The following is a 12433-nucleotide window of genomic DNA, read 5'->3' as shown; positions in this document are numbered from 1 at the left end:
GGGGCGGGGCACGACAAAGCAGAATAAAAAAACAGCAGAGCAGGCGGAGTAGTGGAGAGAGAGACTTAACTGGGGTTGGGGTTTTGCACAGTAAGTACGATCTAGCAAGTTCAAGGTGTGAGGGGGGAGGGTATAGACGAGCAAGGAGTTGTAATAACTGACGATGGAGCTGCGAAGGGGCTAGGAGGGGAGGAGGGATCTGAAGGGGGCAGTGAAAGGTGGTGGTGAGGTCTGCAGACTGTGGGGCCCATGGGGGGTGTGGGCTTGAAGGAACAAGCTACAAAGAAGTTTGAACTTGGATTCTTTGGAGCGCCTGGAGCTTGACCGTGGGGCGGAGCAGCTGATCCAGGGGAGATGAGATCATGGGGGGAGAGGAGGACAAGGACCCGGGAGGCCAGAGCGCGGTGGACTGGGCAAGTGGGTGTGGAAAGCACCCAGCATGGTGGCGGGATGACGTTGGGAGGGCAGAGGGGTGGGAGCTGAGGCCCTCTGGGAATTTGCAAAGCAGGGAGAGCAGTGAGCGTGAGGTTTGTGAAGACACATTTGATAGTGCGATGTAACGATGCATTGGGGGAAAACGTTTGTTTGTATAAGAACTGCAGAAAGAGAGCCAGCTGCTTATGTCAGGTAAGGCAGGCCTGAGCGTTTGGGTTGCGAAATACCTGGGAGTGGGTTGTTTCATCAAGATCAAGGCTGCCAGCCAAGGGCATGTGGCGCTTCCTGTGCCATCACACAGCCCTAAGCTTTGTAAGGGTGAGGGAACGTCCTGTCATCCCTGAAATACCAAGGAGATAGCCACTATTTCAAGAGGCTTGACATAATATTATAGTGATAATTTATTAGTATCATGTATCGAAAGCAATGCGCAGAGGTGTGAAGACCGTGGGTTTAAACCCCAGCCCTGCTATGTATTACTCATTTACCGTCATCTGCACAACGGGGGTAGGAACAGCACCTACCCCTCCTGTTTCTGAGAAGCAAATGAGCTAATACGTGTAGAGACGAGACTGTGTGAGGACTCGGAAAATGTTGGCCAGATAGTCTAATCTTTGTTGGCAAAAACAGGCTTTGAAGGCCGTGTGCCATTAGTATTTCTGTGTATGGAAAACCAACCAGAAAGTAAATTGCATTTCTGTTCCTTGCATTTCAACAGCCGCTGGGAGGCAGTGTGGCCCTGGGGGGAGCGGGCCTGTGCTGGGAGTAAGGGGCCCTGGGTTTCCTCTCTTCCTCGGCCTGCAATGCCACGACCAACTATGGCCGAAGGCAAGCCAGGGTGTCTCTGAGCCTCAGTGTGCCCATCTGTAAAGTGGGGACGATTCTGCCAGGCCCACACAAGGTGGTGTTGAGCACCAAATGAGGAAATGTCCCATCAAGGTAAACGGCAAGTCGCTGGGAGAGTGTGCAGCTCTCTGGTTTGAGTGTCCACCTGCTGTGGTTTGAAATCCAGCTTGCACCCCCCCAGAGCAGTATCCAGAAGACAGGACATTTGCCAGATAACCAGAGTCTATGGGAGAAAGTGCTGGGCGGGGGGCGGTGATCGGCCTATAGAAGGTGTAAGTGTTTTTACAGTTAAGTTTATGAACAGATTTGGGGAAAATACAATGAACGGTGCGGAGTGTGGTCCGCAGTTTTCCAAAAGATGTTTCTGCTCCTGCAACATGACCTGAGGCCAAGGCTGTTCAGAATGATTTATAGCTGCATAGGTTCAGAAGCTCCTACTCACTGGCAAAGAGAGACGGGCCAGAAAGGAGCAAAAGAAAAAGCTCTTTGTGAACTGACGTGCAAACACTGACCGGGAACACTGAATGAAGAAAGAAAAAATCAGGTGCAAAACAGGACTACAGGATGCTACCATATGTTGTCCAAAAGAGCAGGGGAGAATATCCATAGAATTTATGTATTTGTATATGTGTAGAATAGTCAAGAGTTAGTTACAAGAAACTAGTCTTATTAGTTTCCCCTCTAGGAAGGGAACTGGGACACAGGGGTGGGAAGAGGAATATCACTGCATATCTGTCTGCACCTGATTTGAGACACGTAAATGCAATAGCTGTGGGGCGGGGAGAGGCAGAGAGGGAGAAAGGAATGCTGTGTGTGTGGGCTCCAGGGTCAGATGGCTGAGCATGACTCCCAGATCCACCACCTCCCAGCTATGTGACCTTGCACAAGTTCCTCAGCCTCTCTGAGGCTCAGCTTCTGCACAAAAGGGGCATGATAATATGACAATACCTCCAACCCACCTGGCCTGTGGGAAGATTGAGTCCAGTGAGTTTAATGCACGTAGATGGAAAGTGGTTGCTATGGCTGTTCAACCAGCCAGGGCTTCCATCGCTCCAGATGGCTTCCAAACTTCCCGGAGGTCACATGCAGCTCGCCTTTCCCTCTCATATGCATCGCCCCAGGCATCCAGCCTTGGGCATCCCTGCACCTTCAACACCAGGTCAAAGGGTGGGGGGTGCCCTGTGTCAAATGCAATAAATTGCTCCTCTCATACTTCTTCCCAGAGGAAAAGCCCTGCATGCAGGCCAGCTGCTGGGCTCTCTGGTGACCAGGTCCAGCTCTACTGACCCCACATGTCTCCACCCTGCCTGAACCTCCTCACTCTGTTGAAAACAGCAATTCTCAAACACAAGTGTGCATCGGAATTGCTGGTGCAAACCAGATGGCTGGGCCTACCCTAGGGCCTCATTTTGCCCATTTAGGCCTCCTAATGGGGCTGTAGTCACCTGCCTGTGGCTCAGTCCTACCCCCTTTACCCTCCTTGTCTCTCCCCAAACTACTCCCTAGTCCTCAGGCACACCCCACCCTTTCTACCTTCCCCTCCACACTTCTGATTTCCAGGATCACAGGAGAGATTGCCCACTGGCCTAAATGATGCCTGTCTAGACAGATGCAGCTCAAACATCTGCTCCCTTAGGAAGCCCTCCAGGCCGGGCTTCCCTCCCCTTCCTCCAGGCACTCGCAGACCCTGAATCTGCATCTGTCACAGCACCACCATGGCGTCCTTGAACTAGAAGGATTCTCCATAACGAGGAAAGCTATGACATTCAAGTGCATGAATGTGAGGTGCTTCGAAAATACCGGCCCCTGTACCCTAAGCGCCAGAGGAGTGTTACTGTCCCATTTTTTTTTTAATTGAGCAGAGTTTGAGATTTGGATTATTTTGTAAATGAATTGTAAGAATTGCCTATTAATTTACGTAACACTTTTTCTCCTCCCCCTTTTTTATTGCTGTGCAATTATAGTTGTCCCCATCTTCCCCGTTACTCTCCCCCGCCCTACCCACCCCAGCTACCACATTCAACCCTCCCCCCCATTGTCCTTGTCCCTAGGTCCTTTATACATGTTCCCTGATGACCCTTCCCCTTCTTTGCCCTGTTATCCCCCTCCCCTCTGGTCACTGTCAGTTTGTTCTTTATTTCCAAGTCTCTGGTTCTATTTTGCTCACTTGTTTGTTTTGTTGATTAGGTTCCACTTATAGGTGAGATCATATGGTATCTGTCTTTCACCACCTGACTTATTTTACCTAGCATAATACTCTCCAGTTCCATCCATGCTGTCACAAAGGGTAGGAGCTCCTTCCTACTTTCTTTCTGCTACATAGAATTCCATTGTGTAAATGAACCACATTTCTGTGATCCATTCATTTACTGATGGGCACCGAGGTTGCTTCCAGCACTCAGCTATTGTAAAGTGTGCTGCTATGAACATTGGGTGCATAGGTTCTTTTGTATTGCTGTTTCAGGATTATTAGGGTATAATATAAGTCATGACACCATAGAAGTCCTAGAGGAGAACATAGACAAGAAAATCTCAGATATTCCACACAGCAATATTTTCATCGATATGTCCCCTAGAGCAAGGGTTATAAAGGAAGAATAAACAAATGGGACTTCATCAAATTAAAAAGCTGCTGCACAGCTAAAGAAAACATCAGCAAAATGAAGAGGGAACCAACCGTATGGGAAAATATATTTGCCAATGATACTTCAGACAAGGGTTTGATCTCCAAAATATATAAAGAACTCTCATGACTCCACTCCAGGAAGACAAACAACCCAATTAAAAAATGGGCAAAAGTCCTGAACAGACACTTCTCCAAGGAGGACAGACAGAGGGCCCAGAGACATATGAAAGGATGCTCAGCATCACTAGCCATCAGAGAGATACAAATTAAAACCACAATGAGATACCTCTTCACACTGGTCAGAATGGCCATCATTGACAAATCAACAAACAACAAGAGCTGGCGAGGTTGTGGAGAAAAGGGAACCCTGGTGCACTGTTGGTGGGAATGCAGTGTGGAAAACAGCATGGAATTTCCTCAAAAAACTAAAAGTGGAACTGTCCCCATTTTTTAAAGAAGCAAGCTCGGGGACATGGGGGGTTGCCCTGATGGGACAGCTAATGGGTGCTGGACTGGGATCTGTGCTAGTCCTCCTGGTGGCCGTGGGTCTGTGTCGCTCCCTCCCAGACTGGACACTTTCTCTGAGGGCGGCAGTCAGCTGCTTCTCCCTCCTTCAGGACCAGCCCAGCCAGGCCCTCTGGGAATACTAATGTCGAGATGGGGTGGTCATAGGAGGAGGTGCCAGGGCAGGGAGCATTCTTGAGGGACCCGTGTGGAGGTGGGGGTGGCAGTGTAGGGGCCACAGGTTGGTTCTGGGCTGGTGCAGAGGGAAGGGAGAGGTGAAAGACAGTGTGCAGAAACAGGCAGGCAGATCTGGTTCCCACTTTGGGGAACTCAAGGAATTAAAAGAATTTGCTGGCTATAGACAGGCGCAGGGCCAGAAGGGAACAAAAACTGTGTCTCATTTTCATCTAAACCTCTCAGGAGGTGCCTGTGTGAGAAACCTGCCTATAGACAGCCCCACCCCCCTCCCAGGCCCAGACACCCTTTACCATCTGGATACAAAGCTGTGCGCAGCAGAACTGACTGTGAAAGACTGGGGCCAATGGGCCAACTCAACGGCCACCAGTAAGGAAGCGGTTAAATTGGTCAGAGTTTCCTGTGATGGAACCCTCTCCAGCCCACGACGGGAGGAGTGCACTGTGAAAGAAAGGCACTGGATCCACGGGCAAAGGACCTGAACAGGCATTTCTCCAAAGACATACGAAAAGGCCAACAGGTATGTGAAAAGATACTCCATATCCTTAGCCATGAGAGAGATGCAAATTAAAACCATGATGAGATATCACCTCACAGTGTTACAACGGCCATCATTAAAAATACAAGAGATCCTGGCTCAGTGAGTTGAGTGCCGGCCTGTGAACCAAAGGGCCACTGGTTCAATTCCCAGTCGGAGCCCACGCCTGGGTCGTGGACCAGGTCCCCAGTAGGGGGCGTGTGAAAGGCAACCATGCACTGCTGTTTCTCTCCCTCTCTTTCTCCCTCCCTTCTCCTCTCTCTAAAAATAAATAAACAAAATCTTTAAAACATACACAAGAGATAACAAATGCAGGCCAGGATGCAGAAGAAAAGAAGCTCTAGCGCACATGGTTTGGTTCGGTAAACTGGGGCAGCCGCTGTGCAAAACAGTGTGAAGGATCCTCAGAAAAGTACGAACAGAGTGACCCTGTGACCCTGCAGTCCCACTCCTGGGAACACAGCCAAAGGGGACAGAAACACTGACTCAAGAGGAGACCTGAAACCCATGTGCACAGTGGCATTGTTTACAAGAACCGAGACATGGAGCCATCCCAACTGTCCTTCAATGGACGGATGATAAACGGGTGTGACGCGCGCGCGCGCACACACACACACACACACGTGTGCACGGAATATCATTTAGCCATTAAAAATAAACACGAGGAAATCCCGCCGTTTGCAATAACACGGATGAAACCTGAAGGCATTATGCTACGGGAAACAAGTCAGACAGAGAAATAGTGTGTGATCTCTCCATGTGTGATTTCTAAAAACAAAAACAAAACACACAGAGAAAGAGATCAGACTTATAGTTACCTGAGGACGGGGGCAGGAGAAGGGGGAACCGGAGGGTGGTGGTTAAAAGGTACAGACCTCCAGGTGTGAGATAAAAGAGCACTAGAAACACAGGACAGCACAGTGCCGAGCGCTGATACTGCTGTAGGAAATACGGGGAAGTGGAGAGCACGTTCTAAGGGTGCTTATGACAAAGAAAATAGTTTTTCTTTTTTCTTTATATTGTATCTATATGAGAAGATTGATATTAGCTGAACCTACTGTGGTAATCATTCCACAACATACGTAAATCAAACCATCATCCTCTACTCCTTAAATTTACACAGTGGGACTTCCAGCTAACATGGAGGCGTAGGCAGACACACTGTGCCTCCTCGCACAACCAAAAGAAGGACAACAAATTTAAAAACAAAAAACAACCAGAACTGACAGAATATCGAACTGTGTGGAACTCCAACAACCAAGGAGATAAAAAAGACACACCCAGACTGGTAGGAGGGGCGGAAAGGACTCACAGCAAGGTGGACCAGGCGAGGTGGTGGCCTGCAGACTGAGCGGTCCCACATTTGCATGCAGATAAACCGGGAGGAACAACTGGGGAGCGAGACAGACCGCACAACCCAGGGCTCCAGCTGGAGGAACTGAAGCCTCAAACTGCTGATTGAAAACACCTGTGGGGGTTGAGGCAGCAGCGGGAGAAATTCCCAGTCTCACAGGAGAGTTTGTTGGAGAGACCCACAGGGGCCTAGAACGTACACAAGCCCACCCACCCAGGAATCAGCACCAGAAGGGCCTGATTTGCTTGTGGGTAGCGGGGGAAGTGACTGAAAGCCAGCAGAGAGCCGAGCAAGTGGCACTGTTCCCTCTCGGACCCCTCCCCTACATCCAGGATCACAACGCAGCCACGTGGGTTGCTCCGCCCAGCTGAATACCTAAGGCTCCACCCCTTACTACATAACAGGTGCGCTGAGACCAAAAAAAAAAAAAAAAAAAAAAGGCCCAAATGAAAGAACAGATCAAAGCTCCAGAAAAAATACAACTAAGTGATGAAGAGATAACCAACCTATCAGGTGCACATTTCAAAACACTGGTAATCAGGATGCTCACAGAATTGGTTTAATACGGTCGCAAATTAGAGGAAAAAATGAAGGCTAAAAAAAAGTGAAATAAAGGAAAATGTACAGGGAACCAACAGTGACGGGAAGGAACCCGGGACTCAAATCAACGGTTTCGAGCAAAAGGAAGAAATAAACATTCAACCAGAACAGAATGATGAAACAAGAATTCAAAAAAATGAGGAGAGGCTTGGGAACCTCCAGGACATCTTTAAACGTTCCAACATCTGAATCACAGGGGTGCCAGAAGGAGAAAAGGAAGACCAAGAAATTGAAAACTTATTTGAACAAATAATGAAGGAGAACTTCCCCAACCTGGCAAAGGAAATAGACTTCCAGGAAGTCCAGGAAGCTCAGAGAGTCCCAAAGAAGCTGGACCCAAGGAGGAACACACCAAGGCACATCATAATTACATTACCCAAGATTAAAGAGAAGGAGAGAATCTTAAAAGCATCAAGAGAAAAGGGGACAGTTACCTACAAAGGAGTTCCCATTAGACTATCAGCTGATTTCTCAAAAGAAACCTTGCAGGCAGGAAGGGGCTGGAAAGAAGTATTCAAAGTCATGAAAGCCAAGGACCTATGTCCAACATTACTCTATCCAGCAAAGCCATCATTTAGAATACAAGGGCAGATAAAGTGCTTCCCAGATAAGGTCAAGTTAAAGGAGTTCATCATCACCAAGCACTTATTATATGAAATATTAAAGGGACTTATCTAAGAAAAAGAAGATCAAAAATATGAACTGTAAAATGACAACAAACTCACAGCTATTAACAACTGAACCTAAAAACAAAAACAAAAGCAAACTAAGCAAACAACTAAAACAGTCACAGAACCACAGAAATGGAGATCACATGGAGGGTTTTCAGCGGGGGAGTGGGAGGGGGAGGGAGGGGGAAAAGGTACAGAGAATAAGTAGCATAAATGGTAGGTAGAAAATAGACAGGGGGAGGGTAAGAATAGTATAGGAAATGTAGAAGCCAAAGAACTGATATGTATGACCCATGGACATGAATCAAAGGGGGGGGGGGAATGCAGGTGGGAGGGGGTGTGCAGGGTGGAGGGGAATAAGGGGAGAGGAAACGGGACAACTATAATAGCATAATCAATAAAATATATTTTTAAAAACTTACACAGTGACGTATTCGGTTATTTCTTGATAAAACTGAGGGGAAAGGGGAAGTTTCTCATTCTGACATGCAACAATGACCAAAATATTTTTTAAGTAAAAATGCGATGTGCGTAATCAGGGAAATGAATATTTAAATCCCCATGAGTTGCAATTTCACACGTATCAGTTTGGAAAATTTTGAAAACTAGTGCTTCCAAGTGTTGGTGAGGAAGTGGAGCAACAAGAGCGCTCAAACACACCAGCAGGTGTGCGAATCAGCACAACCACTCCGGAAAACAGTTTGGGTTGTCCCCTGAGGTTGGCAATGTGTATTCCCTCGGACCCTGCAAGCGCCCTGGGGAAACCCCAAGTGCCCGTCAGTGGCTGACTGGATAAGGAAGATGTGGTGTATACACGATGGAATAGTATTGGGCCATAAAAAGAATGAAATCCTACCATTTTGAACAACATGGATGGAATGTCAGACGAAGAAAGACAAATACCATATGATTTCCCTTATACGTAGAATCTAAAAAACAAAAATAAAAATAAATGAACAATCAAAACAGAAACGGAGTTATAGACACAGAGAACAGACTGGTGGTTGCCAGATGGGAGGGGGTCAGGGGACTGGGTGAAAGATGAAGGGTTAGGAGTACAGATTGGCAGTTACCGAGTAGTCACGGGGATGTGACTACAGCATAGGCAGTACAGTCAGTAATATCGTGGGAACTGTGTGCGGAGCCGGGTGGGCACCAGGTTCCTCCGGGGGACACTTGGTGACTTATACAAATGTCTACGCATTTTCCATCTGAAACTAATACTGAACATCACTGTAACGGAAAAGAACATTCACACCAGTGCTGTTTCTATAAGCGAAATATTGGAAGCAACACACACGTCCTTAAATAGTACAACAAAAAATCGATTGTGTTAATCCCAGGAACTCCGTACCGGAGTGAGACGGAACTCACTGCAGCCACGCGAACCAGCACCGCGAACCTCGGGGCCGTGGCGGGGAGCCTCCCCAGAAGGAAGTGGTAGGAGACTCCATGCGATACACACTTTCTTCTCTTCACAATCTAAAAAGCTGAGACACCACACAACATTTATTCTGTGACATAAACGTGGGGCAGGGCTATAAATAAAACAAGGGCATAATAAGCATAAAATTCAGGGTGGTATTCAGGGGGAGAAGACCTGGGGTGGGGAAGGAACACAGAGAGGATTTTCAAAGCTCTGCTCCTTTGTCTGGGACAGGTGGTGGGGACCAGGTGGCTTACGGCGTTGTGATTTTTAAAAGAATTTATATATGTTGTATAGCTACTATTTTTGTATCTACTCATCAGTATTTAATGAACAAACTTTTAAAAATGAGGCTTAGACTTGCGTGAACAGCATGTTATTACTCGTATGGAAAAGGGGACACACACACACACACACACACCCCTGTGCTGGCGTTTTCATGGTTGCCAAGTTTTAGTCAGCTCACACAACACAGCCCTGGCTGGTGTGACCCATCTGGCTGGGTGTCATCCTGTAACCCGGGAGGTCGCCAGTTTGATTGCTGGTCAGGGCACATGCCCGGGTTGCAGATTCAGTCCTCGGTTGGCGCCTGTACACAGAAGGCGAGTGGTCAATGCTTCTCTCTGACATCAACGATTCTTGCCCTCTCTCCTCCCCTTCCCCTCTCTCTAGAAGCAATAAAAAAAAATAAAGTTGGAGTTTCAAATCATCATCATTAAAAAAACATACAAAATATGCCAGATAAATGAGTTTTAATCCTCATCTGCCTCGTCCTCTTTATCCTGGTTAATCTGTAAGTAATGCAATTGGTAACTCTCTGCTGTTAACGCCTGCGTGCAACCGATCACGGAGCTTATTCTTCTTCAGATATTGTTAAGTGAGATATATCAAATACCTTTTGGAAAAAGGCCCCTCAGAAGTTACAGTGATCTGTTTTGCTCCTTTCAATGGTTCTAACCCCTTCGCGGAGATTCCCAGCTTTTCCATTCACTTTGTCTCCTGTGGAAACTGCCCAAGATTTGCAGCACCCATAATTCCATCTTCTACAAGGTGGTGCAGTCAAGGGGAAACTTGGGAACCGCTCGGTCCCTGCCCCCTCGCCACAAGCTTTCTCCCGGGCGCCACGGCGGCAGCCGAGGCCTGAAGGCCTCCTGTTCTGGGGCTGAAGTAGCTCTGGGAAGTTACTGTGCAACTGGTAAAACTGGTGGGAAGAAACTGGGAGGCTGGGGACAAGGAGGGAGATGTTCCTGAATTTTTAAAAATTTAAGTCACATAAGCAATTGAAATTAAAAATAATATTTTAAGAGAGAGAGACTGAGAGGGAGGGAGACAGGGAGGGGAAGGAGGAAGGGATCGGAGGGTGTAAGGGAGGGAGGGAGGGACAGGTGGGACAGGAGGGCCGGCTGGGCTCTGGCTGCCAAAACCCAGCTTTGCCCAGACCCACGTGGAGCCAGGAGCCCCACCAGCCACCAGGGAAAGCCTGTGTCCTCACCTGGGCTTGGGGCCCAGACCCTGACCCCGCCCTTGCACCTGAGGATGGGGCCAGCTTCAAAGAGTTGCCCCCATGAACTCTGGCTCTGCAATCTCTTGTTCCCAAAGCTTTGTTCCTAGACTAGGCTCCCTCGGTCTCTTTTCCTGACCCTGCCTTCTTATCTCAGGCCTTTGCCCCACTGGCGACCTGAGCAATTCCTTTGAAGTTGCTTCACAGTCTTCTGAGCCTTCATCCTCGATGACTCTGAAATGTGTCTCTGTCACCGAGGTCAGCCAACAGCAAATGGGCCCTTTCATCCCCTTTTTAATCCTCCTCTCAAGGACTCAGGGTCACTCGCTGTACTGCCTCATCAAAACCTGCTCTCATATTCTTTATTCACACGGGAATATCAATCATTCGAAGGAAAGCAGGGTCACAGGCAGCTCCCCAAGGATCATGGCCTGGAGCGGTGAAGTCAGGAAGTGCTAATGGAATTTCAGGCATCAGCCAGGGGGCAAGGAAGGGTGTGGGCCCAATGTGCAGGGCGTGCCTTCTGCCCTGCTGGTGCTTAGGGTGCCTAAGTACAAGAGGACGAAGTGGCAGGTTGGGCCGGTGAAGAGAGTGGGCCCCTGAGGCTGGGCTCAGAACCCCAAGTCCAACGGCCAGAGCTGAGGAGGAGGGGCTGGGAGAGTGGTGTTACTCTGAACTAAGCGCTGCCTTATTCCCCAAAGAGCCAGTGCAGGGCCCTGCTGGCACCGTGGTACGGAGGCCGGTGCTGAGGGGCTGGTGCTGGCATGGCCAGGACAGGGGCAGCCCACCCGCCTCACCCATCCCCCCAGTCGGGGCTCCCCAGCTGAAAAGCACCTTGGTGGCTCCTAACTTCCCCCAGGAGCAAGTAGTGCTATAAAGGAAGAGAGAAACCTTGCTGTATAATGGAGCTTAGCGGAAGGCGTTCAACAAGCGGGCGTGGAGCAAACACCGCGGGCTGACTCTGCTAAGGGCTGACTCTGCTGAGTGTTGACGGGGATGTGGAGCAGCCGGACTCCCATACCTGCCTGGGGGGTGTAAACTGTGCAGACAATGGAAACCTGCTCGGCAGAGTCTCCTCTGGCTGAACACCCGCCTGTCCCATGACCTAGCGATTCTGCTCCTGGGGAGAAATATACTGAAGAGAAATAAGCACCGTGTCCACCAAGTGACACGTACAGGAATGTTCACAGCAGTGTCATCCCTGACGGCACCAGACACGGCTGCATAACCAGCCCCCGGGGGTTTGTGGAGTACTACTCAGCAGTAACAAAAACGAACAGTAGGGACACGCGAAACTGGGAAGAAGTTCAGAGACAGAGCGCTGAACGAAAGCAGCAGGAGCACACTGCTGGTATGAGGCTGGAGAGCAGGCTGCACCTGAGGGCCAAGCCCGGGAGCTTCTCAAGCTGCAGAAGAAATTCTACGGCCGTTTGGGGGCCTCCTTACTCTTAGAATTTGGAACAGGACTTGTTTCCGTGGAAATGCACCCCCAATAGCAAAGTTCTTGGGATGGAGGTATATAGCTCCCTTTCAATTTCAACTGCTGGAGACTATCAAGACTTTAGTAAAACAAAGTGGGGTAAAAAATAATAATAATAACTGGCAAAGGTGGGCATAGCCCCGTTCACCATACACAGCAAGTGAGGATGAGCCAAACTTAGGCAGAGGCGGAGTCAGCCTCGAGCTCCGGTCGCAGCAAACACTTCTGCAGAGCTGGCAGGCAGCTGCCCGCACGAG

The sequence above is a fragment of the Desmodus rotundus genome, chromosome 11, assembly GCF_022682495.2.
Source record: "Desmodus rotundus isolate HL8 chromosome 11, HLdesRot8A.1, whole genome shotgun sequence".
In the NCBI taxonomy this organism is placed as follows: Eukaryota; Metazoa; Chordata; class Mammalia; order Chiroptera; family Phyllostomidae; genus Desmodus; species Desmodus rotundus.
This window is presented reverse-complemented; position numbering follows the sequence as displayed.